This window comes from Podarcis gaigeae (genome assembly GCF_964106915.1).
Source record: "Podarcis gaigeae genome assembly, chromosome: 7".
Classification (NCBI taxonomy): Eukaryota; Metazoa; Chordata; class Lepidosauria; order Squamata; family Lacertidae; genus Podarcis; species Podarcis gaigeae.
In genome coordinates this window covers 40,320,907-40,347,033 of record NC_139683.1, presented here as the reverse complement: position 1 = coordinate 40,347,033, position 26,127 = coordinate 40,320,907, and the positions used below count along the sequence as shown (strand labels likewise).

At 42.4% G+C, this 26,127-nt stretch overlaps 1 protein-coding gene across 3 annotated transcripts in view; it reads left to right on the top strand.

Annotated features, from left to right (window-relative positions):
• Positions 1–1,248: 1,248 nt before the first annotated feature.
• SNTG1 (syntrophin gamma 1) overlaps positions 1,249–26,127 on the top strand; it is a 231,328-nt gene continuing 206,449 nt past the window's right edge. Inside the window, exons 1-2 of one of the 3 annotated variants that reach the window (XM_083747840.1) lie at positions 1,249–1,502; positions 2,850–3,829. The gene's annotated coding sequence lies outside the window, so the exon portion shown is untranslated. Of the gene's footprint in view, positions 1,503–1,538; positions 1,714–2,692; positions 3,830–26,127 lie in introns of those variants that run through there. The other 2 variants (XM_083747839.1, XM_083747841.1) reach the window with 2 other exon arrangements.

Sequence of the window (26,127 nt, the reverse complement as noted above, 5' to 3'; positions counted from 1 at the left end):
TTCAGCAACTTCTAAAGGGCCAAAAGTTCCCCGCACCTGGATTAACATCTGGCTGCTCTCTGACAGCCATTACCAGTGGTTTGGCTGATTTTCTGCAAGCATAGGCTGCCTTTCAGGGTGGCCTCTTTCCATGAGGTTGTTTCTTCTCAGACCTGCTGTGGGTTCAGCAGGTGAGCAGGACTCAGAACATCTGAGGGCTGTGGGAGAGAATTTGCACTTCCCTAGTAGCTCTTGTATTGGAAGCCACCTCAGGAAATTCCGAAGTTGGCTCAGGGAAACCCCAGAAGTACAAAAAAAATGTTGTTGGGAGGCGCATGAATGCAGCCTAAGGAACACTCAGCATGCTCAGTGGCTAAATAATGCTGACTGTTAGGAGAAAACAATAAGGGTAACAGCATGGAGTATCTTGGAAATGGGCTGGGACAGTGAACAGGAGCACTCCACACTGCAAGCTCCCCCTTGTCATGGTGTGTGCATGAATTTCTCACAGTATTTTGGCAAATGTAAAACAAGGTGGACCTTGCGGTTTCCCAGTAAATACACGGAAAAAAATACAGCATGTTTCTTGTAGTTCAGTGCTTTATCAGCTCTTTCAAAATGGCCAGCCAGCTTAGCATCCACTGGCCAGACTGGCTCCTTCTTCTGCCCAAAGGGTTAAGAGCATCCCTTCACTTAGGAGAGAAGCTCCTCAAGAGGGAAACCAAAGAGGATTCCTCACTCCATTGTCTCCACGCCTTAAAAAAGATAACCAACCAAACAAGTATATGAGAGATGGAAGAGCCATCTCGACCTTTCTTTTGTTTTTTTCTTTTTTTTAAAAAACGGCAACCAGTCTGAAGGTAGAACTCCTCGCACTGGGGGGGGGGGGGGAGAGAGAACATGCTGCAAGAAGGACGCCTGAGGCGCCTCAAGATGCTGCCTCCGTCTTCACCTACTTAGCGAGCCGCCGCCGCGATCATTCTCCTCGCGGGGGGAATTAAGAGCTCGCCGCCTCCCCCAAGCGAGGCGCCATCATCTGCCCAGCTCTTTCCGTGGGTGCTTAAGGAAGCCGACCCCCTCTCCTTAATTCCTTTCCCGCCTCACAGCCCTTGAAAGGGGCGTGTTATTAGCACCTCATGCAATAAGGAGCCCTTCCAATGTATGTACACATGAATCTGTTTCTGCATCTGTGTGTTCCTTAGCAAAGGCCAAAGGCGGGAAAGAGCCTGAGAGACGAGGCGCGAGGGAACGTCTGCTATTGGCTCCAATATCTATGCAGGTGGATTCTTTCCTAACCAGCTGCCTTTTAATTGGAAAACACTAAACGCGCAGGTGGAGGAAGCACAGGGAAAGAGAGAACCTTCGTCCCTCATCCTCCTTCCCTATAATGACCAGGGCGGAGATGCGGGGAGACTCAGGAAGCAGGCGGCCGCGTGACACGGAGCAGCAACAGCCAATCAGAGAAAAGGAGTTCGTCTTCCTGCCCCGCCCGCCCCTGAGCCTGAATGTGCCTCTCCACTAGCGTAGGTAAATCTTCCCTTTTCTTCGGCGCAAATATTGTAGAATGTTTTTTTATGGCCAGAGTTATGGTGACGGTGTTCTTGAGGAATTATCCAGGCTGTTTCTCTGTTCCTTCCTTTTTTAGTGTGATACAGAAACCAGAACAAAAACAGATCCAGCAAACCCACCCGCCCACCACGACGGGTTGGCTTGTTAAGCAGTTTGGCTTGTCAGGTGCGTCGCGATCTTAGTTCTAGCCGTGGAGTAGAAGTAAAACGCAGCAGAATCAGATTGGGGGGGGGGGGGGGAGGGATGGGAGAGGCTCCGCGTTTGGGACGCTCCAAGGCTGTATTTTTCGGAGTCAGAGGTGCCACCGTTTTCTTTCTCTGCTTAGTGAAATATAAAGGGTCGAGAGTGGGTTGCTGCAAAAAGATGTAGAAACAAAACGCCTTCCCATTCTAAAGGGCGATGAATGGAGCCGAGCACCACCCAGTAACGCAGCTTTGAGTAGCAAGCTTTTTCCCCTTTTTCTTTAAAAAGAAAATCACCATCGTGATTGCAGTGCTTAAATCTTATGGCGTCTTGAGGATCCCTTTTTTATGTGATGGTTTTTGATCACAAGTCGCCTGCCTTGAGACTCTCTGATGTAAAACTCCCACCAGGCACCTGCTTGCTCGTCGGCGCCTTTTGGCGTCTGAAATGAATTTATGCTAGCGAGTCTCTCAAGCCTTTCTGCAGGTCAAGGCACTTAACCCGGCGCCTTTGTCCTCACCCCAAATGTTTAGATGTTGGCCCGTTGGGATACTAGTGAAGGAAAAGGCACTCAAACACATGCTCAAACACTCCAAGGCTGGGTTTGGGGACTGAAAGGGGGCGGCTTACGTTATTTCGGTGATTTCTAGTATGTGCTCCGACTTTGACCCACTTCTCCCTCCCTTGCTTACACTTACTTGGGGATCAAGCACCATGAAATGAATGAGGCTAGCTGACTTCCAAGTAAGCTGCACGTGACATCAGTTTAGCCCTGAGAAGCGGGGATGAGCAGCCAGCCGGAGACCCAGTTCCTTATGCATGTAAAACACCTATTAAACTCAGCTTCACGCTTCTGGCAGTTGGCTATTCCGACTCTCCTCCCCGCCACCCCCACCCCCGGTGGAAGCAACGACATGTGACGCCCCCCCCATCTTTCCGCCCCCGCATAAAACAAAAGCTGGCCGCCCCCTGACGAGGGGGGAGGGAATCGTAACTTTGTGCAACACGTGCTCGTTGCAACAGTGGCAGAGAACTCCTGGACTTGCTTGGGTCGGAATGCATAGCCGTCTCTTCCTTGCAGTTCAGATCCCGACGAATCCTTTTTCTTTCTCTTCTAGTTTAGCGATTCTCGTCTTCACTCCCCGCTGGACAGCTGGGTACCATCGAGCAGGATCGACGCCCCCACATCTGGGGCAACAGCGAGAGGAATACATGGCCGTCGAAGAGATTCTGGAATGATGGCAAATCTCCTGCGGGAGGAGGGCGGCGGACCTTAATTTGCCCCCGCAAATTAATTTCCTCTTCAGGGAAGCCTCTGCCTTCCGATGGATGGCGCCCCCTTTGCTAACCGGCAGCGCGATTGAAAACTTCCTTCCCGGCGTCCCGCCGCCTCCTCCGCCTCTTTCTTTTCCCCAGTAGGGGTCGGTTGGGAAAGGGCCCGCGCTTCCCGGGTCGTCCTTCGGAGCGCCTGCTCCACCTGCAGAGGCTGAGGCATTTCTAAGCCACACGCTGGCGAGCGCCCAGGTTCCCGTTCCCGAGAACGAGCCAAGAAGGACGCCAGGCGGGAGATCGGCGGAGCTGCCCGGCGCTTGGCTTACAGGTCGGCACCCGCAGGCATGGACAGCGCCTCCAGCCTGCACACCCAGCGCCAGGAAGCGCCGCCGCTACTGCTGCTGCTGGAGGAGACTCTAGACCGGCTCTCGCCTCGCTGCTGCTGCTGCTGCTGCTAAAAGGGCGATCGCGGCTGCTGCTGCTACCTCTCGGCTCGCCCCCGCCTCCCTTCCCTTTCGGATGGACGCCGCGAAGTAGCTGCTCTGCCGTGCTCCGCAGATGCAAGCAGGGATCGCTGATTCCCTTCCCTCTCCAGTCTGGAGCTCTCCACAGAGACTTCCACAGAGCCCAGCGCTTGGAAACCTCCGGAGTGCAAGTTGCGACTCTTAAGCAATGGGCGCCGCGGTCGGAAGTCATCGGGCTAGCGCCTTGCCACGGCGGCGCTTCTCTTAACTGCGTGGATTGGGAATATTGGGGAAACAAGTTTCCAGAGGCGGTTCGGGGAGTTGGAAGTCCGGCGTTCCAGTGAGAGCGAGCATGTCAGCAAGTAAGTGGTGGGTTTTTTTTTTTTGGGGGGGGGTGATGCTCGCCAGGAAAAGGTTGCCTCTGGTGTGGCATTTTTTAAATAAAAAAAATATTAAGATGATAATGCCGCTGTTACTCTCTTGAGACCTGGAAAGGGGAAGAGGGCATGTCCCTGTACTAAATGCAGTTCTACATTTTGGATGGGTGTTCCTAGTGTGCTTTCATTTGCAAGAAGCTCTGTTGCAGTACACCATCTGTCCAGCTCTGAAAAGCACTGGAGATGCTTCTGTTTCAGTGCTGACATACCTTTGAGACCCGGTGCGGGTCCGTGAGCACAACAGAGCTAACAGCGCAAATGTGCCTGCCTGCCGTTTTGCCATTAGTTCTCCAGGTAAATGCCAAGTCTTTTGTAAAGCAAAAGGCGCATTCGTCCAGCAGTTCTTCCATTTCAGCTGTGCTTCTGTTGATTTGTCTTGGATACATAGAGTGTGTTGTTGTCATTGGTGCTCTTCTCAAATATCTTTTTATATGCAGCCCATGTGCTGTGTGTGTGTGGTCTGTTTCTTGCCTCTGGAAATACTTACCCTTGTGAGGGTCACTGTGGAGCTGGAAATCTGTCACAAAAACGGCTGCTGAATCCAGTATGATTTCAGTTTAGTGTGTTGATAGCACAGAGTAGGTGTCTGAGTCAAATATTAAGTTTTATGTGTGTTTTTTTGAAACATATTCTAAGGCCTATGGAACTGTAATCATTATTATCTTGAAACTCATCAGTTGTGGCAAGCCTGTCACATTGAAAGCACTGAGATCTCCACTTCTCCCTCTCAGCACAATTAGTGAATGGAGCCAGCCGGCTATTCTCTCTTCCTTGAGACTGCAAACTGCAGTCTTTTCCAAATTGCCCTTGCTTTTTGCATTCTGCTTTACCCTCAAAGATTTGCAGAGTAAGAGCCATTAAACAGATTTATAGGCAATTGTGGGCATTTGTCTACTAGCTTGATCTGTTCCAAGTGAGCACATTAAGATCAGCATGTGCAGCTATCAAAGGTGCATGTGGGGGAGGCGTGGAGGCAGAGAAGGCTTTTATTTTGGTTTGACTTGCATAAATGAACTTTGAAACATATTATGGTAAGGAGTGGGATTGCATGCAATGATATCTTGATATATGTTGCGGAAAACTAAGCTAAAATGAAATTGGCAGGTTTGTATCCGGGATGCTGCCCAGTAGTTTAATTTTTTTTATAAAAAAACCCCAACCAACCAACCAACCAACCAACCATAAAGCTTCCCTGTTTGATGCACTTTGATACACTTTGATTTCTGGCCCGTGCTTCCAGCTTTGGGTATTTTGTGACAGCCATTATTAGTAGATACAATTTAATGTAGTTTCAGCATATTGTAGCATGATATTTTAGCTGTACATCCTAGAGAACATGGATTGTCATAAGCTCCTTGGGGCAGGGATCAATGTGCACTTTCCTTATGTTACTCTGTATAGTGCTATATCTGCTGATCTTGTTGGAATAAAGAGAATAATTATTTAAATACATTCATAGCAAAAGACAGAATATATAATCCATCTTTCAACCAGGTATTGTACCTGGCTGTCACCAGGTGAGGAAATAGGTCCTGTATGTTAGCTGTTTAAATGCACTTCCAGAACTGCATCAGCAAGGTTCATATTTCTCAGTCATAAGAACCTGAAGTGTTTTTAGATTGTTGGGATGATTATTTCTACCTGCTGTGATGATGACTGCATACACACTTCAGGCATACCTCATTTTATTGTGATTCACTTTCTTGTGCTCCACAAATACTGCTGCTTCTGAGGGTATATGGGTGCAGCTGTAGGGAGTCTGCCTGCTTCCAGGGGAAGGAAGCCCCCCATCCCCCTTTCTGGCGATGGGAGGGGAGTTGCCTAGTGCTGGATCTGGGTTTCCCCCCCTCCCCCCTGCTGTCAGGGCAGCACGGCTTAATAGACTTCAGTACAGTGTAAATATAACTTTTAGATTCACTGAGAAACGATTTGTGTGTAACTTGCTTTATTGTGGTGGTCTGGAAAAGAACCCGCAATGTGTAAGAGGTATGCCTGTGTACCTTTAGCACTGCCTCCTAAAAAAAGAAAAGAAAAAAGAATTTTGGGCACTGTAGTTTAGAGAGCTACAATTCCCAGCAAACCATAGCAAACAGCAGCCCAGAATTGTTTGAGAAAAAAATGTGCTTCAAAGGTATAGCATTTTACACACCCTGCCTGGTCTTAATATTAATTAGAGGGGGAAGACTTGATTGGCAATGCAGTCTGCCTCTGAACTATGCATATGGACTTATTGTAGTAGTTCCCCATGCAGTGGCAGAGAGGCAGTCTTTCACTAAAGTGCCTGCACAATACTGTGTACAGAACGCTAAACCTTGCCTGAAGGCTGGGATTTATTTAGAGTGCATTAGAGTGGTCCCCTTTGACAAGCAGAAATGACTTAACAGTAGCTGATGAGATAAGCAGATGATTTTTGGGAAACCAGCGGTCCTCGACCAAATCCAGGCACCAAATGCATATTTTGTTTTCTGTCCTCATATAATTCTGCGGTTTAGCCTAATACTGTCATGAGAACTAATGGACTTAATATGTGCCTTGCTTAAGTGGAGGATGGGAGGGGGTCCTACAATCTGGTGACTGATCAGCACAGTGTAGTGATTCTGGCTAGACAAACTAATGAGATGTTAATAGAATCATAAAATCACAGAGTTGGAAAGAAACCCCGAGGATCCTCTGTTTTACTAAATTACTTCAGCTACGAAAAAAAGCCAAGAAAGGCATGTTGGAACATATTTTCCCCCCTCTTCAAAAACCACATTCTGGCAATACTTTCGTTAGGACCACTCAAAGTTTCACAGAATAGTGACCAAGTTTTGGAGTTCACCAGAACTCTTTAGTAGGCTGGATGTTAAACAAGGGTGCGAGATGGAGGAGGAGTAACAATCTCTTCTTTTTTGTGTAACATCTAGCGGCTAGCCTGATAAAGCAATCTGGAGAAATAAGTTTATTCTCTCACTTTTTCAGCTTAAATAGTTAGATGAGTGATTCTGTTTTGGGGGTCAAAGTAGTTTTTCACATACTTTATTAAATAAGTTATTTTGTCCCACTAAAGTGCTAAGCAGAAGTAAAGGCCAATTTGTGAACAGGAAAAAAAAACCCCAGTAGCAACCACAACTGTGTTGCAGTCACTTAGAAATTGATGAAGGAACCATATTACCCCCTTTCACATTTGGCTCTTAGTGTCTTCTCATATCTGCTATTCATATGCAGGCAGGCACTAATTCAAATTATTTAATTTTGGCTACTATTTTACTATTGTAAAATGTGAAGAGGTAAATTGAAACCCTAACTGTGTCTACTTGGTTAAATTCAATAGTAAATCCTATTAAAGAAAGCATGTTTGGATCAGCCCTATATTTCAAAACAGGTATGTTTTATAATAGAAACAAAGTTTGAAGATAGGATAGCTCTGACTTCACCCGGGGGATGGGGGGGCATATGCATTGGTGTATGCTCTTTCAAAGTCCTCCTTTCTTTCCCCTGCATATCTACTCAGAAGTAAAGGCCCGTTGAGCTAAGTGGGGCTGATTCCCAAGTAAGTATGCATATTGGATCCTCAGTCTTATTTGGCTTGTATAATTTGCTAGAATTAATGCCATTGTATTGATGATTTTGCTGTAGATGTCCCAAAAAATTCTGCTGACTTCCATTAGAGCATATTTCTGACTCTTAAGACTACAACTATATTCAGTACATATCCAGGGATATTAAAAAGCTGTTTAAAAGAGAAGAGCTTTCTTAGGTGCACTCCAAAGCATGGAAATTGCAAGTTAAGCTGTCCATACACAATGTAGGCAGTGAACCTATTCCACAGTCCTGCATATTGTGCTTGCTTACAATTTAGTCCTCTGCACCCACACTTCCCTGCAGTCTTTCACCTTCATCCTCTGCAAATAGAAGAACACTGAAGCTGAGGCCACAATGAGGGCAATTGCCACCAGGTTTTACATTGACCTTCTTTAAGTCAGTAAGAGAATGGAGGAGGTGAATCTTGCATATATGGGAGAACATGTTTATTGCTGACAGACTGTCAAAATTAACATGGATGCACTTCTCATTCTTTTCGATGCATGAGTAAACCTGTAAGCCTAATTCTTCAAATGATTTTTATATTTGAATTTTCTGGAGACCACCAAGATGGAAGAAGTACCTCATATTGATGTCCCTCAGAGCTTGCATTAAATGCTGAAAGATATGAGCTTCCCTCTCATCAGCTGAATCCCTTATTTACCCCAGTGCTTTTTGAATCACTTTTATAATCTTATATTTTGCTAGAATGTCTGTACCTGCTACATTTATACAGAAAGGTGACTTGCAAGGAACATCTAGAGTGTGTATGGGCAGGGGAATCAGCAACTGGAAAAATTTCAAATTGTCATAAGGATTTCAAATTGTCATAAGGATTTCTTCCTCTATGCAAAAATGGGAGATGTGGAAGGGGGGGGGATAGACTAATTGAAATACTTCTTGATTTAGTGTGTTAGAATATTGTCCAGCCAATGACACCGCTGCAACTCCCATATCCTGGCTTCCAAGATGTTTATGATAATATTGCTCCCACATTTGTCTGTATTACTAGGCAACCAACACTCTTAGGACTTGATGGCCTTGTAAGAATCTTCTTCCCTCTGAGGGCTGTATTCCCTCGTGGACAGCTTATGGAGTATGCCTGCCAGTGGTGGATGGGTCCAGAGACAAAGTGTGTGGAGCAACAGATGGTGACCCTTTCCTTTGTATATTGGATGCATTCCAACCAGAGACTAATTAGAGGGTTCTCCACCCTTCATTCTGGTAAAGAAGAGGCATTTTCATAGTTCAGGAGCCTGTTCCAGCTATGTAAGAGCACCCAAAGGCAGTGCAGAGCAGGGTGATGGATGGGAGAGCCACAGGAACAAGCTAGAGAGGTCAGGCCTGCTCCCGACCTCTGTTTTAATGAGAAGACATTTAGGCAAGCCTTGGGCTTATGCACCTACCTTCCTTCCTCTGTTCCAGTTATGAGGAAGGGATTGGAAACGTTTTTAACTAACTCACACTAAGTATGAGCAGGCATATAAGCAGCATTGGATTTAGGGAGGTGTGGGTGGTTCCCTCGCACAGGGGACTAAGCTAAGGGGACGTAAAGTCCATTTTGGGCCACCAAATGTTGGCCTCGCACAGAGCGCTATATTACAAAGGATTACCACTGACATTGGGCCTGAGAATCACACACACAATGAGAAACCACGATAAACATGTATTGAATTTGATTGACAAGCATTGTGTGCAATGGAACTCACTTTCTTAAATCTGCTTCAGAAAGTTGAGAGGCTCCCCTTTGATAAATAGATTTAAGGGGCATGTGAAGGGAGGAAAGTGGGGAAGTTCCATTGTGCAAGGGAAAGTTATTGTGGTAATAGAATGAGTGAGTTAGCACCACACTTCATGCCAGCCTTTTTTGTTCCTTCAGCACGGTGACAAGGTGTTTCTACAACACACGCTCTCTGGCCCTGTAGCTCACTTTTCTCAAATATGTATTCCTGAAAAATACACATAAACAAGGACCAACTTAAATGTGAAAGAGTGGCAAAACATGTTTCAACTCATGTGAGCCTTCCATTTTCTAAAGTTCACAACGCAGCAATTTGCAATGGAAAGTTATGGGTTTTTCAGCCATAGATTATGGAGATAGATCACCGTCCCCATATCACAGTATCAAGACTGAGAAGAAGAAGAGGAGGAGGAGGAGTTTGGATTTGATATCCCGCTTTATCACTACCTTAAGGAGTCTCAAATTGGCTAACAATCTACTTCCCTTCCTCCCTCACAACAAACACTCTGTGAGGTGAGTGAGGCCGAGAGACTTCAGAGAAGTGTGACTAGCCCAAGGTCACCCAGCAGCTGCATGTGGAGGAGCGGGGAATCAAATCCGGTTCACCAGATTACGAATCGACTGCTCTTAACCTCTATACCACACTGGCTCTCACCACACTATCAATTTGGCCAGTTGTCCACTAGGCTAAATTAAGAAATTATGAGTTTTAAAACAATTTAGAAATTTTATATTTGCAGCTAGAAAATAATTAGCAGATGTTGCAGAAGCATTTTATAACATGCCTTATAATAAGTCATCGTTTCATGCTTCAGTAATAAACATTCATTAGATGACAGTGAAACAAGCAGCTAGGAGGCATTGAATGTCCACATTGTTTTAAATGAGTATATTTTTAATACCAGATTCAGCACTCTCCCAGAAGTTATTATTTCTAACTTTAGAAATGTGCATGAGATTATTGCCTATGAAACTTGACTCACATTGCCTGAGACTGCATTTCGTTGGTATGCAATACTCTTGTCAGGCCACTTCTTGCCTTTGTTTAAGTACTTTATTTCAGTAAGGGTGACTGGAGATGAAGGGACTTATGAGTTTATAGGTGACCAAAGAGCTTGAAGCAGTACGAGGGACACAATCTAAGTCACCAAAGGAGACTAAGGGACCTGACATGACAACTGTCAGTCATGCTAGCACCATGCCATATGGTATTTCTTCCTAGAGGTGATTTCCCTTTGTGCTTTTGGGAAGTGACTATCTGGAGGTTATTTTTGATTTTGTGTTACCCGTGATTTTTAATAAAAAAAGGTAATGTGCCACATTCGTACAATTGCAATAAACATTATTGCTTTTACCTAAGTGACCTTCACATGTTTCGGCAGTGTCTGGGAGGGCATCTTAAAATTTATTTTGTTTTATTAAAGTGTTACCTGCACTTTCATAGGAAGTATATTAAGGTGGCGTGCAACATAGAAAATGTAATAAAATTAGAAATAACATACATAAAAACATAATAAAAAAAAATTAGAAAAACACAGGTTGGTTAAAAGTGAAATTTGTATTGCAAAGCCCTGTCTAAACAGCACAGTTTTCAGAATATGTCTGAAAGAAAGCAGAGATGGTCCCTGCCAAATTTCTACTGGCAGGGGGTTCTACAAGGTAGGTGCTGCCATGGTAAAGATTTGGTCCCTAGTGAATGCTAACCAAACCTCAGGGGCATAGGTAGCTCCAGTTTCGCCATGTAAACTACTTCAATGGCTTTATGCTATGAAGTGGTCCATTATTATTATTATTATTATTATTATTATTATTATTATTATTAAATATATAACAACAACTCCTCCTCACCAGAAGATCTCAGTGATCAAGTTAGAAGATTGAGGTGGAGCATTCGGGATCAGGCAGTCTGTAAGATAAAAAAGGTAAAGGACCCCTGACAGTTACGGTAAGTCCAGTTGTGAATGACTCTGGGGTTGTGGCGCTCATCTCGCTTTACTGGCCAAGGGAGCCGATGTTTGGCCGCAAACAGTTTTTCTGGGTCATGTGGCCAGCATGACTAAGCTGCTTCTGGCGAAACCAGAGCAGCGCATGGAAACGCCGCTTACCTTCCCGCCGGAGCGGTACCCTATTATCTACTTGCACTTTGACGTGCTTTTAAACTGCTAGGTGGGCAGGAGCTGGGACCAAGCAACGGGAGCTCACCCCATCGTGGAGATTCGAACCACCAACCTTCTGATCGGCAAGCCCAAGGCTCAGTGGTTTAAACCACAGTGCCACATGTGTCCCAATCTGTAAGATACTTCATGCCAAAGTTTTTTCAGGCTTTGTGAATTAACACAAGTTATTAACCTTGAACCTAGCTGTTTGTTTGATGTTTGTTTGTCACCATGAGGGCCCTGCTAGGTATGGTAAGGCCAAGTATACATATTTTAATAAACAGGTCCCTCTGAATGTATGGCACAGGCTCTGGCATCTTCTTCGGTGCCCTAGTGTCCGTGGCTCCCCATAGCCACGTTCTGAGTCATTTGGAGCTCACGTCAAAGGAGTTAAAAAGAATTTCTGCTTTAATTATATTAAATGTGAAATCGGTTTATTGTATTATGTATGTGCCATTGTTTCATTTCAGTAGAAATATTGTTTTATTATGCATTATTATCAAACAGTTGGATTGTTTTATAGTCTTGATTAGTGGTGTTTTGTTGTTGTGTTTTTATTTTTGAATGGCATGGTTTTATTGTGAACTCCTTTGAGCATAATGGATGCATATGCAATGTATGCAAATACCTTGACTAAGGGACTAAGCAAGTATCAATTTTTTATTTTCTTTAAAATACTTTTACACTGACCTTTAAGGCAAAAAACAAACAAAAAAAAACAATTTAAAGTGGTGTATAAAACAGAAGAAGTAATACATATTCACAGTTAACTAAAACTACAGCATTAAATTACATTTTTAATGGTATTATATCATCCAAAGTTTTGTACGTCATTATGTAAACGTGTGCTAAATTTTGTGAGGTTTTATTTGGGACCAAAGGGTGGGAATTATGGGAGTGGGGAAATGGTGATCCTGCTGAATGCGATTGGAACCAAGCATCATCTACCCCACCACACACTTCACTGATACCTAGATTAGCCTTGCTGAACCAGGTCCTGTGTAGATATTTTGGACTCCCATCTTCCCCATACAGAATGGCCAATTGTTAGGGATGAGTGGATTTGTAGTCTGAAACATCTTGTGAACAGTGGGAAAAGGCTACCCTAGATGAATCATGCCTAGTCTTTACCATCGTACTTCCTAGTAGAACAGAGCAGGGTCCATTTCCACCACCACCTTGCCAGCAATTTCTGTTTCAATCCACATGAATGCAATTCAAGTACAGTACACGCGGTATGTATTCCACAAGCATAGATCCAGTCTATGCACACATCTCTATTATTCAGTCATAAAGCTAGTTTTAAGTGTATCCATTTATCCCTTGATGGTGGAGTATTCACTACTGCTCTTAAAGATTAATTAAAATGTTCTTTTTCCACAGTTTTATTTTCATTGGGATTATTGTTTTGATACACCGGTTAGACATTCAGGCTAAGAAAATCTCTCTCTCTCTCTCTCTCTCTCTCTCTCTCTCTCTCTCACACACACACACACACACACACACACACACACACTTGCCTGCAAGCTAGACCATAGAGTATGTACTAAGGCAAGATTTAGCATTATTAAACTTTTATTAGTGTTTAACTTGTAATAGGTTTATCAGAAAAGTGTCAAAATGCATTATGGACTGGAAAATGATGTGCCAGTTGCTATAACCAGCAAGTTCAGAAGTAGATGGATTTTGAAATTTGTGTGAATCTATTACTTGACTTTTAAAATTATAGTGTACTTTAATTCTATTCCCTCCAGCAAATAATTGAATTTAAGCTTTAAAAGCCTTGCGACATCATGTGAGGAAGCCTGACCCTATTTTTTCTTTGACTGGTCTTGAAAAATCTCATTTCCTTCTCTTGCTCCCACTCTCCTTCCTTCAATGAATTTGGAGTCTTACTTTTCATGTTTCAGGTATGTAAGTGGCATGTAATGCTAACAGATATTTAGGAAATGACTTTCTGATAAATTCACGGTTATTTTTTAGGAGGATGTGTGCATAGTTTTGCTGGTCATACTATTACGCAAACAACTATATCTTGCAGGATCTGATCATTAAATCAGCTGATCTCTCAGTTCTAGCTAGGCACATCCTCTACATTTCAGCTCCCTTCTCATTCCTTTCCATCTGTAAAAGATGGTACCACCTGGAGAAGCTATGCTGTGTGGGTGGGTCTGTGGGAGATCTTCCAGGTAATCATATCCCAAGTTGTTCCCAACCTTTTTTCTACAAAGTACCAAAACCTATGTCCAAAATTTTATGGACATAGCCAGGATTCAGATGTTGGAAATTGTTTCCAGGCGAAAATTGCTAAATGTCTGGGAAAAAACTGGACATATGGCAACCCATGTCTCCAGTGTAGATTTTGGTGAATTTGCTTAAAAATAGCTCAAACCAGTAGTTTTTGAAAAACATACATTATAAATTAAAATTACATTTCAAAATAAATGTCAGCCCGGGTAGGCTGGCTCAAACAAAAAAAAGTTTTTAAGCATTCTGTAGCTTAAACAACGGGACGCAGGTGGCGCTGTGGGTTAAAGCCTCAGCGCCTAGGACTTGCCGATCGAAAGGTCGGCGGTTTGAATCCCTGCGGCGGGGTGCGCTCCCGCTGCTCGGTCCCAGCGCCTGCCAACCTAGCAGTTCGAAAGCACCTCCGGGTGCAAGTAGATAAATAGGGACCGCTTACCAGCGGGAAGGTAAACGGCGTTTCCGTGTGCGGCTCTGGCTCGCCAGAGCAGCGATGTCACGCTGGCCACGTGACCCGGAAGTGTCTCCGGACAGCGCTGGCCCCTGGCCTCTTAAGTGAGATGGGCGCACAACCCCAGAGTCTGTCAAGACTGGCCCGTACGGGCAGGGGTACCTTTACCTTTACCTAGCTTAAACAACTCACATCCTCAATGCCACTATCAAGAGCTCACATAAGTCCTTGGAGAGTTGACATCTATAGCCGAGGGGGTTTGCCTCCAAACGTCCCTGTGTTGACCTCAGTAGCAAAACACTTTGCTCAACTTTAAGAATTAAACTAGTGCTCCCTTTTGCATGCCCCCCACCATCACACTGAAAATTAAAGTAGTAGTTTGACTTGGTGATGGGGTATCTTAGGATAATAGAATTTTAGAGTTGAAAAGGATGCAAAGGGTCATCTAGTCCAATGCAGGAATCTTCATTTTTAAAATTATATTTAGAACAGGTTATAAACTGCTTCATAAAAAATCCCTAAGCAGAGTACACAAAACATAGTTTTATAGAGTTTTCACACAGCAGTCTAAACGTCTTTCATTAGTAAAACGTTGGTGCGGGAAGAACAACTTTTAAAGGGTTGTATGGAATATATTGTTGCTTGTCTGTCACCTGTGATTTATGTGTGTCTGTGGCCTGGCTCTGCTTTCATTGATTCCCAGTGTCAAAAGAACTGATGCAACTTTTTCTAGTCTGGATGAATAAACTTCCCAACAAAAGCAAAAATAAGAAAACCTTTTATTCTACAAATATAAGCCAATTATACTGTAACAGCTCAAATTTTCTCCCTACAATTTTTCTTGGGAGAATTGTTAATAGGTGCTAAGGCTTTGAGCCCTCAGTGGTTCTCTAACTGGTGATGTGAGGAATCTCAGGCTGTTGCTGGTTTTGGATTACCCTCTCAGGAACCAAGTCTTGCAATAGAATATTCGCCTTTCAAGTGCATATTTAAAATTACAGATCAGTTTTAAAACAATGCTGTATTAGGGCTTAACTCTTTATTGCCTCTGTTTCAGAATTTTATTTTATGAGAGTCTGTTGGCATGGAGTGAGGAGACAGTGAGTGGGCTGTCTTTGTCTTTTGTCTTTGTGTGAGAGACAGTGAGTGGGCTGCTGTAGGTGAAAAACAGGGTGGGAGCTAAGACCATTTTTAATCCATTTGAATGTCTTGTGTTTAGTTTTTACCTAAACCTTTGGTTAAACTGGAATTGCTTAAAGCTTATTATAGAAGTGTTAAATTGTTTCTTGGACCTCTTTATCTGATTCCATATCCTCTGCTGACTTACTCAAGGGTGGGAGGAACATTGGGGAAGGGGGATAACAGGTGGTGGAGAGCTCTTGTTCTAAGGAGAATAATGCACAGTGGGGAATCATAGGAGATGTAGTCCAACTTCAAGTTATGAAGCTGCACAGAACACAGGTTTTTTTTTGTTTTGTTTTCTGGCTTAACAGTGAAGGGGAGCACTGGCTAAATTATTTTAGGTGTTTCCTTGAGTCCTTTGCGGGTTTGGTTGGAACAGTCTCAAGATCCTGAGTCTCTTTCCTGGGTGATCAGGAATGGTGAACAATGCCTATAAAGCTGAGAGACAGGGGTATATACAGTGTAAGTATTTTAGCAGAAATAAAGATTAGTTAGGGAAATCCCTTTGCCATAGCTGCTCATTTAGCTTTTCTTAAATGTGTCTTTGCTCTGAACTATGTTATTTCAATGTCTTCAACATTTCCTGAAATCTTACATCTCTGAATTAAAGCTTTGGTTTTTTTTTTTTAAATGGAAATGAATTCATAGATGAAATGAATAAATAATAGTGTATTTCTGACTGATAGTTTTCCAATTACATGTTTCAACTGTTTAGATGCAGTTAATAGCCTGGAACTGTTTGAGTTTGCAGTTTTGTATGGACTTGTGCACAGAAGAGAATTTTATATACAATAAATTATACATGGTGATTTAAAAAATGAGTACTAGTCTTTCCTCTAGTTAAACATATGGCTGTCACAAACCACAACTGAATGTTTTGACCTCTTGCAGGATTTGCCAACTGGCTGAAGCTCAGTGGTACAGAAGACATCTCTACATCTGCTTTTTTGAGCCTAATCATGTGTGTCATGATTATTGTTACATAAACACATAGATGTGGATTGATTTAGTATCAAATTAAGGTCAATTTCACCTTTAGAAGCACATGTTTTGAATATTAAATCAAAGAGTCCAGCTCTTCTGCGATATTTTTGAGACTGTAGAAAGGTGCTTCAGGGTTTTGGCCTGGGCCCATTGTTATTCTACATCTTTATAAACAACGTGAATGAGGGAATTGAAGGGATGCTCATCAAATTTTCAGGTGACACCAAACTGGGAGGGGTAACTAATGCCACAGGAACCAGAATCAGGATTCAAGATAAACTTATCAGATTGGAGAACTGGATCCAAACTACCAAAATGAATGTCAATAAGGGCTGCACTTAGGCAGCAAGAAGCAGCCGCACAAATATAAGATGAGGGACACCTGGCTTGCCAGTAGTATATGTGAAAAGGATCTAGGGGTTTTAGTAGACCACAAGATGAACATAAGTTGGTTTTACTTTTGGTGGCTATATAAGAAGGTACTGATGTCTATCTCTAAGTAGATGCAAGTTACATCTAAGCAATGATATGAAGTAATTTGCTTCAATTGGCTTGCTAAACCATGTGAGCCAATGGTTCTCAAACCCTCAGTGTGTTAGGTACTTCCCCTGCATGTGAAGACATGCTCTGGTGGATTAAGCAGATGAGACCAATAGTGGGTCCAGTGGTCAAGATGCAGTTACTGCACATGCTGTAGAGGGAAATGAGGGGCAAATGAGGCTCATCAACCTGGGAAGATAGCCCCTCTAGGTGAAGGAAAACAGAGTTTTCCTAAATCTCCATTGCATTGTGGCTATACTCATTTGTGAGAAAGCCTTTGGGAGTAAACCCTGAGGAGCAGTCCATACCTGCTGCATTGTGGGACATCTTCACGAGAAGAAAAGGCTAAGGAGTAAACCCTACACAAATTTGGAGTGGAATCCCTAAGATAGTGTCTTGTAGGCCGCCTCCTAGCAACTCCTTCAGCCAAGCTGATGCCAAATGTATTACTCTGCTTTCCTTTTGACCACATCTGCGAGGGCAAGAAGGTTTTCTCTCTTTTTGTCACCTGGGCAGCCCAGGTCCTGTGCAGGCTTGCCCTCTGGAGAGGTCACTTTGATGCTGTTAATGCAGCAAAAACAATGCAGGAGGCAGTGGATGCAAGTTGCCGGTTTCTGCAGCCACAGCAGGCACTGTGATTCTCCAGTGAAATAACTTGACCCTCAGAGGCACACTCCATAGTCTCTTGAGATAAATGGAGGACAACAACAAACTTCCAAGTTTGTTGCCATCTCAGTATAGCTCTGTAAATTAAGTTGTAGGGGTGGCGTCTCATCTACAAAGGCCACATAGAATTACTCCTGAAGATGCAGAGCTAGCTCCAGATTTTGCGAGCCTTTGGGCAAAGTACCACTGATGGGCCATCTTAACTTGGAAAATGTCATATCTTCCAACTCCAGCTTGATCTCCTAAGCCTCCTGATATATGCTGTGTCTTGGAGAGTCAGAAATAGGAATCTGTTCACTAAGGAAATGCTTTAAGTCCAATTGCCAACTTTTTTGGCAGCCTGTGTTTTGCAATCTGTGCTGCATCATTTCACATCCGTAACTGATTAGAATGCTGTGATGTTGTTTGTATTTTCTTATTTGCTTGCATCCATTATTCCCAGCAGCTCATTCGTTTAATTTGCCTCTCAGCTTTTCCAACTGTTTGAAGACAAGCTATCTTAAAATAATAGGTTGAAAAGTCACACGGTAAATGATAGGAATGCATAGATGTCTCTGGTGTGTAAAGATGCCAAAATGTGGCCAGAATGGCTATGCACTACCTCCAGTTTTAGAGGCAATATGCTTCTGAATAACACTTGCTGCGAATCACAAGTGGGACAAGCACTGTTGCACTCAGGTCCTCCTTATAGGCTTCCCATAGGCATCTGGTTGACAATTGTGAGAACAGGATGCTGGACTAGATGCACTTTGGCCTGATTCAGCAGGGTTTTCATTCTCTTCTTAGATGGAGTGGAGAAAGATTATCTGAGTTTCACAATAGTCTGCTCTTGATTGAGGTGGCATTCACATGGCAGTTTTCTGTTTTCCTGATGTTCCCTTAACTGTTAATTTCTGCATTCTGTTTGAGCTCTCACATGACATAAAAGCAGCTTTCAGAAATATAGCATAATGACACACAACTAGGGTGCTTGTTTCTATGTGTGCTTCGAGAAATAAAAAAATTGTTGGCAAATAACATGGAAATGCGTGCTATATCCAGCTATATTTCTAGAAGTGACTTTTACATTGTGTGAAATCTCAAACAGAATGTGGATGCTAACAGGGAAACATCAGGAAAATGAAATAAACTGCAGTGTGAATGCTGCCTGAATGTTAAGCATCATTACAGAGAAAATTCTATAGGTTTCAAAAATCAGTACGTATCTGAAATACATGACAGTTCTTAAATTTTGTCCTGAAACCTTTGAGGTGAAAAACATTGATCACATTTCTTCTTTTTTTCTAAGCAGTTAAGTTTCTGAAACCACAGTAGGCAGTACACTTAAAGAAGTTGCTATTAAATACGACTTCTAATGTAGGAATGTGGTTATATATTTATATATTAAAAAACCAGATTGATCAAAGTATCTTATTATTCTAACACTGTATTCCAAGCTTTCCTCATTGCTGTTATCAATCTGTGAAAAGTCATTTTTAAAAATAAAAAGGTAAAGGGACCCCTGACCATTAGGTCCAGTCGTGGCCGACTCTGGGGTTGGGTCACTCATCTCGCATTATTGGCCGAGGGAGCCGGTGTACAGCTTCCGGGTCATGTGGCAAGCATGACTAAGCTGCTTCTGGCGAACCAGAGCAGTGCACGGAAACGCCGTTTACCTTCCCACCGGAGCGGTACCTATTTATCTACTTGCACTTTTAGAGACCCATATTTTGTTTTTGTTTTTTTATAATAATTTTTTATTGATTTTCCAACACAAATTAAAAACAAAACAACACACACACATAAACACACAAAACATATAAACATGTATAATTTCAAGACCTCTTTTTCATAAACCTTGCTTGCCAGACTTCCCCTTACCTCCCCTTTTCTGCATCCCTGTTTTAAAATTTCTTCAACAACCCCTCACACCAATTAACTAATTACTTATTTTCTTTTTTAGCTTCTTCTCACACTTAATCAATTACAGCTGTAATTCTATATTTCCTTTCCCTTGACATTTTAGCACTCATTAATTTTACAACAGTTCTTGAGATACACTTTAAATTTCTTCCAATCTTCTTCCACCGTCTCTTTTTCTTGGTCACGGATTATGCCGGTAATCTCCGCCAGTCCCATGTAATCAATCACCTTCGTCTGCCATTCTTCCAGCGTGGGTAGTTCTTGTGTTCTTCCAATACTTTGCTAAAAGGATCCTTGCTGCTGTGGTGGCATACATAAAAAACGTCCTATCCTTCCTTGACACCAATTGGCCGACCATGCCCAGGAGAAATGCCTCTGGTTTCTTATGAAAAGTACATTTAAGTACCTTCTTAATTTCATTATAAATCATTTCCCAGAAGGCCTTAATCCTCGGGCAAGTCCACCAAAGGTGATAGAAGGTACCTTCAGTCGCATTACATTTCCAGCATTTATTATTTGGCTAGAGACCCATATTTTGAAAGAAAAAGGCTTAAATCAAGAAGGCTTACTTTTTAAAAGAAGGCAGTTTTTAAACGTTTCTGATACAATGTCTCTTTGTTTTGTCACAGAATAAGCATGGAATGAATTATTCTGTGTATTTCATAATGAGTGATATCCAACTAAGTCCATTGATTTCTACACAGTCTACTGTCAAGTAACATGGTGTACAGTCTTTACTGGGAAAATTTCATTTCTTAATGTTCCTGAAGTTAAATCATATCATGTCCCTAGAGTATTATTCAAATTCTTAAAAATTGTTTTCACCTATCAAGAACAAAGAAGAGCTATAAGCCAGCAGAACAGAATACAATTATTCTCCAATAACCAACAAAGGCAGCTGAACACCAAAAGACCATTATACCCATTGTTGGTTTCCTGTGAAGATGTTGATTCAGAATGCTCATATTAGTCCAATTCCTTGGAGTACTAGTGCATTGGGCTTATGAAATATGATGAGGCCATCTTTCTGGTCAGGTCCTCTTTCACTTGCTACATATGCTGAAATGTTAGGGAAGGTGTATTGTTAGCTGTCTGCTTGCCCACAGCCCTGTTCTGACAGAAGGGACACCATCTCTCTGTAGCTGTTCCTTTTCTGGCCAATTTGATGGGTTATTTGTAAAGTTATACAAATTAAAATTAGGAAATCGGGAAATGACACCCACAGCTGAATCTGTGGCCTGAAGTGGCTTCATGTTGCCCTGTGATAAGACAAGCTCTTGACTAAAACTTTGAACCTATATACTTCATTATGACACATCCCAGTCCATGAAGGCTTGGATTTGTAGCTTAATCCTCAGCAGTGTGTTGTTACTTTATACCCATGTCTCTTCTGTCACTGCCTTCAGTGTTCAAGATTTTCAGTAATTCCTTAATGTCATTTTTTTTTGCAAAGTATGACTCCAATCTGAATCCATTTCTGTAGGAAGAAAGTTCATATTTTTAATGAATGTATAGTCAGCTTCTCCAAAGTTCAGTGCAGAGTACAATGGAAGTCTTAAAAAAGCATAGGAAAAGCAGTAGCAAGACTTCATGTTCGGTTTAATGTAACACTGAGATTTATTTGAACAATTAAACTCATTAGTTTTGTTTTAAAACACTCCCTGTTTTCCTTTACATATGTAGAAATAGCTGTCATGAATAGTTTCACATTATGAAAAGTAAAATAAATCTTTCCCCTGTCTATTCTGATAGACCACCACCAACAAAAAAATCATTAGCTGTGGTGTCCTGCTTTAATAATTTCTTCAACAGATGGACAGTTTTACTAATCTGTTCTTAATCTTGTTGGATTATAACATTCTTAGGTGAAGGAGAATACAAATGTTGCAGCTTTTAAATATATTTAGAAACTGACATAGGAACCATAGGCTAGAAATGTGATGTAGGGGAAGTATCCATGGAAACCAAAATTTGAAGCGAAATGTTCTCAAAAAGGAAATACATAGGTGAAATGCTGTCTGTTTTATACATATCCTTTTTATAAAAACCAAGTCAAACTGAAAGCCTGTTAAACATTTCTATATATCAGTCATACCAATTAGAGTTAGTTTGTTTGCAGTTGTAACAAGTGTATCCTGATCAAAGGATTGTTGCTAATGAAACACATTGGGTGAAATCCAGCTGTGTCCATCTGGCAGTGAACAGTCTCTCTTGGCAAAATGGATACTTCTTCCCTCTGTGGTTTTCCATGCACCCACTCCTCACAATCTGCTTTGGGGGGCTTGGGGAGGGTATGAGGGCTGCAGGTGGGAGGAAAGAATGGAGAAGTCCCCTCATGCAAGTGACAGTCTGTTTGCATAATGCTTATTGTGTTGTTTACTGTTTGTAAGGCCTTATCTCTTTAGCATGCCTGCTGAAGTTTTCAAGTGATTTTTAAAATGTCTTTGGTTTTCTTATTTCTCCATCACCCTTGCTTATGGATGTTCGTCAGCCACTGTTTGACTAGGGCTGAAAAGAATTTTACCCATAGGAAGAGTTTTTGCCAAGGAAATTTGGTTCTATATTTCATTTCATTACATTCTCACCACAACTTTCTTTGATGGGAATAGGAATTGGGCAGTGTTACTGTTGGGGAAAGTAATGGACAGTCTCCAGGCTTTCTACCCTTTGGGGAAATAACCTTAAGGGATTGTGAGTTGTGGCCTCATCGTCATACTTCAGGGGGTCATAATGGGTGGAGGTGGACCTGGTTGGTTGAAGAACCTACCATGATTGGTGAGCGCTGTGGTGTACTCTTCACTTCAGGTCAACTTCTAGGTCAGGCCCCAGCACATGGGCTGAGTGGTGATGGTGCTAACACAAGCACAGGCAAACGTGGCCCTCCAGATGTTTTGGGACTACAACTCCCATCATCCCTGACCACTGGTCCTGTTAGCTAGGGATGATGGGAGTTGTAGTCCCAAAACATCTGGAGGGCCGAGTTTGCCTATGCCTGAGCTAACACATTGCACAACAAATAGGCTATACAATGCATTGATCCTTACTCTATGCCTAGCCAAACCCTTAAGCTGCTGCTATGCATCCAGGTTTTGGCCTTGATCATCCCAATAACTGTCTCCATGTTTTTATTTGCGCCATATTCCACTTTCACACTCCCTGTGTACCTGGGTGCATAATATTGGTTGCTGGATATTTGTTATCTGTCCTTTCATGGTGTTATGGAGCACTGACTTATGGCAAATGACTTTTTGTTGTGATTTTACATTGTTTTGTTGTACCCCTCTCAGGGATTACTTCTCAATGAAGGGAAGATATTGTGTCACATGCTTTGGCACTCTGAGGTCTCTGGAATCCTAATAAGGGTTTGAATGGTAGGAGTCCACATTCCATCTTAGTAAATTTGGTAGTTTCAAATTGTCCCATTGTGAAATTGAAGATATGAGAAATATATCCCATGTCCTGGGGCAACCCCAAAAAGCAAACAAGGCTACTTATTTAAGTTCCAATTCTTATACTGAAATAATAATAATAATAATAATAATAATAATAATAATAATAAAAAATTATACCTCGCCCATCTGGCTGGGTTTCACCAGCCACTCTGAGTGGCTCGCAACAGAATATTAAACAGAATAAACCTTCAAACATTAAAGACTTTCCTAAACAAGGGTGCCTTCAGATGTCTTCTAAAAGTCAGGTAGTTGTTTATTTCCTTGACATCTGGTGGGAGGGCGTTCCACAGGGCGGGCGCCACCACTGAGAAAGCCCCTCTGCCTTGTTCCCTGTAACCTCACTTCTAGCAGTGAGGGAACCGCCAGAAGAACCTCAATGCTGGACCTCAGTGTCTGGGCTGAACGATGGGGGCGGAGAATCTCCTTCAGGTATACTGGGCTGAGGCTGTTTTAAAACCACTGCTTTTAAAGATACCCAGTTATTAGATTTTATCATTTGGCAGAATTAATTGTAACTTTTTTCTTCACCTGAGTAGAATAAATTACCTATTCCAGTTTTCTTTTAACACCTCAATTTATACCTTTACTCTTGCATACAAATGATTCATTCATATGCAACAAATAATTGGAGAAGGCTTGGCTGTGCTAAACTGAGATTCCAAATGTGTTGCATTTGGGCCAGCAACCTTTCATTGTAATGCAAGCTTCCCTGGGAGTCTGGAATGATGTGTTTGGTCTGTTGCAGAATGCAAACAACATCCATCAGAAAACCAGATTACACAGAGTTGTTTGCATTATTCAGCAGGTAGCTGAAATACCAGAACATTTAGATGTGCAAGCGATAAAATGCTCAGGAGGCTTTTGAAGGGTTTGTGCAGGCAGAGAGCGATTCTGTAACTCCATCAGTTTATAACCAGATTATCTTCTGAGATGTGAATAAGGGCCTCTTGTAAGAGCTGTAAAGTTCTTATCTTCACAAGGCAGATGCTGATAAGCCATTGTTGGAGGACAGGGAAGCTCAGTCCTGTTTGGCCTGAGTAGTTAATGCCTTTTTAATAACCCTCACAGTACTGATTGTAAATGCTGATGTGTGGAAATGGAAACATTTTCTTCTGCAAACTTTCAGTAAGTGCCAACCTGATGATAAAGAAGCTCAGTGTTGACTTCAACAATGATTCCAAATAACATAATACCACTCTGCCATCAATAAGATATTTTGGGTTGGGTTGGAAAAAAGGTGCAATTCAGGAAAGTGTAACCACTTCTTGCCCTAGTGTATTCCAAATATGGTGCAGATTAATTTTCATTAGACCCAACTGCATTGATAGAGTACCTTTGGACTGCAGATGAATCTTCTGTCACATGCACCCTATAATGAATTGCTGTATCTCAATGAGTATGTGGGCAACAAGTTTGATGCAAGGTGTAAAGCTAAAACCACACAGCAGGTTGTCATCTAATAGTTTCATTCTCCATTGAGCTAACTTTAAGGTACATAATTGGTGCCCAGACAAATGGCCAGAAACCATTGTGGGAGATCAAAGTCCTGTACTGCTGTATTTGTCCATTTCTTCATCTCGTTTTCTGGAATTTAGTCTGCTAGTATGCTTCACCAAGGTCATTCCTTACACCAAATTCCATATTCATAGGAAAAATGAGGTTAATGTGACAAGTAGTAGAAATGTTTTACTTACGATGGTAGAATGCTAAGAAGTGATCATATCTTAACTGCACAGCTACCGGGTTCCCATTGTTATAGGTAAAAAGGTAAAGTTAGTAAGACAGTTCCAGGTATTTCAGTAGACTTTTTAAATTAAAGTAGCACAATGTACAGCAGCAATGAGGAACCTCCAACCTGCAAGCCACATTGGACCCTGCAGGGGTCCTGATTTGGGTCAGATCTACATTTTCCCTAAAACACACCCACCACACCTGACACTGCAAGTGATGTGGGACAGATAAAGACGTGGCGGCAAAGAAGTGATCAGGAACCTTAAAATGTGCCCCTGAATGCTCTTTGGCAGGTGGCGCCTGCTGCAATAGGCTCTGGCAGCAACCCTCTCTGGTATCAGCTGAGATTTGTAGGGGTTAAGGAGTGTGGCGGCAGCAATTACCATATAGTTTTGGGATGCTACTGGCTTACCTTGCTAGACAGTTGTGGAAGGAAGGGTGTAAACAGGCTTTCCAGACCTCTCCCTTCTGTTGCAATGGTGACCTAGGTGTGTGGCCCTGCCTGCCCATCTGTCAGAGTGACTGCAGCGGTTGCAGGGCAATTTGGATCTGGCCTTATGCACGTTTCAAAATCCTTTGCACCAGGTGTCTAAGCCTCAGATAGCCAGCTGGCTCTTGGGCACTTGGCAACCTGCAATGGCTTCAAAGCCCTTTTGCTGTATCCAAAGGGCTTTAAAGTCAGCCTCTGCATTCCTGTGTGAGCCATTGTTACAGCAAATGAAAGAGGAGCCTCAAACCACTTCCAGGGATCCCAGGGATTGATTGTTTAAAAACTCAGAGAACTGCAGCTCTGTGAGGAAAATAGGTGCCTCCTAATGATATAAGAATTAGAAACCCTGGTCTCCTGTGCGACAGGTGGGAATAGTTACCCCTATTCTAACGAGGATAGGTGACTATGGGGGTGAAGATACCAGTATGGAGCCATGTCTGCTTTACTTCTCATGACTTGTAACCTTTCCTGACATATTTGAAGATGTTTTATGACTCTTTGCTGTGTTTGAACTACTATATAAGTTTTTGTTCTGAAGTGCTTTGGGGCAGACCTTCTCAACTGGCACGTTGAGTTCAGTGAGCTCTGTCCTATTGCAATAGCTATAATAAATGCTGGGTCCCTAAATCTGGATGCTGGAAATAGTTTCCTTGGTTCTGTGGTTTATTCAAAAGGTGGTTGTTCCTCACCTGTATAACAAACAAGATGGTGTAGATGTGATTTCTTACTACATGACCAACTCTTATCACCCTTAAGAAACTAGTGTTTCCATAATCTGGGGAGGCAGAGAGTCATGACTATTTGAAATGGCATGATTCTGATTTAAATGTATAGGACAGATGGGGCCTCATTGGCATTTTGCAATAGCACCATTTCTTGCTTTCTGAAGCTTTGGCAAAGTATATGGATGCAGTTCCACAGATATGAGAAGTAATCCCCTTACTAAGTACCACCATTTCTTACAATGAAAGAAAATGTTTTCCCCTATAAAATAGCATGGTTTACATCACTGAAATTTTAAACGTTCCAAAGTCTAATAATACATTTGGGAAATAGGACTTTTAAAACATAATCCTGCATTTTTACAATTATTCTGCATGGTTGGAGGTGCTGGCTAAGT